Source organism: Pan paniscus, chromosome 14, assembly GCF_029289425.2.
Source record: "Pan paniscus chromosome 14, NHGRI_mPanPan1-v2.0_pri, whole genome shotgun sequence".
Classification (NCBI taxonomy): Eukaryota; Metazoa; Chordata; class Mammalia; order Primates; family Hominidae; genus Pan; species Pan paniscus.
The window spans coordinates 82,253,180-82,256,329 of NC_073263.2; the positions used below are offsets into that span (position 1 = coordinate 82,253,180).

General features: G+C 43.5%; 1 pseudogene; it reads left to right on the top strand.

Moving 5' to 3' along the window:
* The first annotated feature begins 2,203 nt into the window (after positions 1 to 2,203).
* LOC117975625 (PWWP domain-containing protein 2A-like) lies at positions 2,204 to 3,150 on the top strand (annotated as a pseudogene).

The following is a 3,150-nucleotide window of genomic DNA, read 5'->3' on the forward strand; positions in this document are numbered from 1 at the left end:
TTGTTAGTGTCATATTCCTAGTGCCTGAGTGATGAGCACATCACTGACATTCTGTATAGAATTCATGACTGACTCATGCAGACTGTGTGAATTGTTACGAGAGGTACAATCTAAAGAAAGATTATTAAGGAGGTGCAAATTACTGTGTGGAATCTGTGTTACTTTGGAAAAGTGTTTCAGATTTAAATGACTTGAAATTGGAAAAGAGAGAATGGATAGGCCAAAAAAGAATAGCATGTTCAATGTTTTGAGGCAACTCAGGAGGAATAAATATTTATGAAACAGTGAATTACTCAGGACCACTAGAACCCGTGTTAGTCAGGAAGTGGGAGTGTGGGGTGGCAGTGAGACCTTGAAAAGAACACCTGAGTCAGATTATTAGAAAACAAGGAATTTTCAGTTTTTATTTAATAATTGTTGAGAAATTTTGGGGGATTGTAGAATTTTGGTTAAATGGCTAAAATAAATTACATTTTAGTTGTATATCTTCCCAACTGAAAGAAAGAAAACGTTGTTTAAAGGCAAAATAAACTTTTTTAAGTTCAGGAACTATACGTTTTAGCCTTGGTAAGTAGAGTAACTTGGCATAATTCCTAGCATGTTTTAGGCATTGGGCATATATTCCTGATTAGAAAGTCATTTGAATTTGTTAACTGAAATATGTGCTGAAAGTGATGAAGTGATTCTTGCTTTGTGCAATAGGTAGATAAGATGTAGGTAACTAAGTAGGTAGATAAGAAGACAATAATTTAACAGTCATTAGATGATTAAGTAAAAATTAATATTACACATGAACAAAAAACACAAATGCACACACTTAACCACACACATATAGACATGTGTACACACAGACATACCCACAGAAGTACACATTTGCACGTACAAGTACATGCCACATATACAAACACACAGACATCCACACACATATGTGAGAAAGACAAATATTAGGATCATTCTATAGAAAACACAGACAAAACTCACAGAATATCAAGGAAGATAATATCAGAAGGGCAGAAAAAGAACAGAAGGAAGATAATTTGAAACAAGTTAAAAAATAAAGAGTTCAGTCTGCATGATTAAGGGTTCATTCTAAGCAGATTATCACGTTGTAGGCAGATTTCCCAAACTCATATTGTGCATTGCCAAATACTTATCCATCACATACTACCTACACTAGAATCTGGGCCTGGGGACAGCTGGCATATAATATTTACCAAATATAATGTTTATTTTTTTTCCTTACAGAATCAAATGTCTGTTTTAAAGAAAAGGAAAAGTATAGAAAAACAAGAAACACAATCCATTGCCAGAACCCAACATTAAGTATACTAACAGTTGGGTTTTAAAAACATTTTCATTCTAATTTTTAAATCTATACAACAGGTGTTTCATGCCAACTTGTTGGGGCAGCACTCTCTGAGGTGGGCGGCTTCACAAGTATGGTCCACTCCGGGTCTTAGAATTTGCCACTTGTTAAGAGCCCCGTCAGCCCGAGGTGGAGGGGAAGCCGGGAGGAAAATGGCAGCCAAGGCTGCATCGGGCGGCGAAGAGGGCAGTGTACCCAGGGAGCGGGGCACTGGCCAGGCCAGGCTGGGAATGGAATCTGTCCCTAGCAGCGAGGCTGGCACTGACCCCCTCCCGGTCACAGCCACTGAAGCGTCTGTGCCCGACCGTGGGGCCGACGCCCAGGAGAACGCTCCTCAGGCCGTGCTGCTGCCCCCGCTGCGGGGAGCTTGCCCGCAGCCCGGACGTGGCGGGGCCGGAGCTGGAGGCTGAGGGGAAGCTGCTGGAGAGGGTGAGGGATGCGCAGCAGCCACCCCTCTCAAGAGTCTGACCTTCCCCGCCTTTTCCTGCACCGCCTCTGAAACACCCCCAGCTCCTGAGGAGCGCTAGGAGACGCCGTTTGCCTCCTCCCGCAGCCCGGGGGGGCGGCAAGGTGGGGACTCCTTGGTGTGGCAGCTGACCCCGGGCTCGGAGGTGCAGGTCACGCTGCATTGAGGATGTGCTTATCTTGTCGTCCTCCCTCGGGTAGAAGCTCTTCTCTGGGGTCTTCGTGGATCTGTTCAAAAGAGATCATGAAACATTTGGTGCTATAGCCCAACTTTTGGTGGGAAACATATGCAGCTCTTCTGGTGATGCTGTTTGGGCCCGCATCCCTGTGACAGTATTTCCCAAAAGGGACTATAAAGATAACTCACAAGCCATGTAGCTTCAACGTCATACATTCCAAGAAGGGACGGAAGTCAAGTGTGAAGTTCATGGTACTGTTCCCAGTGACCTTTCTCCTGCCCTGCCTCATGTGCTAAGCTTGCCTGAAAGCCTGTGGACTTCCAAACCATCACCTCTTTCCCACGAAGGACCACCTTATCCTCCCTGCTTTATCAGAATCCATCTAACCAATCAGTACCTCAGCCCTCTCCTCAGAAAATTAAGCTGCCCAAACGAAAATATCTGGGGAAGAACCCACTTCAATAATAAATCCCATTAAACTATGACCTAGGCAAGTCCTATGCGATAAATGTTAAAAAAAAAATGCTGTTGTTGAAAACAAAATTAGAAAAGGTAGTAATGGAAGTGACTGCTAAATATGACGGTAAAAAACAGAGATATGAAAATGTACCTACTGTGAACAAAAAACTAAAAACTGGCCATAAAGTGGATGGAAAAACCCAAAGTGAAAGCCAGAGAAGAAATACTGTGGTTATGGTTTCAGATACTGCTCACAGAAGAGGCAGAGTAGTAAATGTTTCTGCTCAGGCAGATAGGTCAAAAGCTCAGTTAAGTAATAACAAACTGCTCTAGAGTAAGAACATGGATCATGCAAAATCTCAGGGAATTGTCAAAAATTGCCAAGGAAATGGCGTGAAAGAAGCAAACTGAAACCTCTACTCCAAAAATGCACATTCAAAAGTCCATTTCACGGGTCAATATCAGAATCCTAGTCAGATGCCCTTCTGCCTGGGTTTCATTTAAAACCACAGAGGCACAGGAATGAAGAAAATGACTCGAGAAAGTGTGGAGTGGAGAAGTGGTCCTCAACTCCAGTCTTGCTGCACCTCTATGCACTCACCAGGTGAGGGCCTTCTGAAAATCAGAGTCCCTGAAAAGGCCTGGAAGAGGCCAGCAGTGAGAGGTTCAGGACCCAACTGA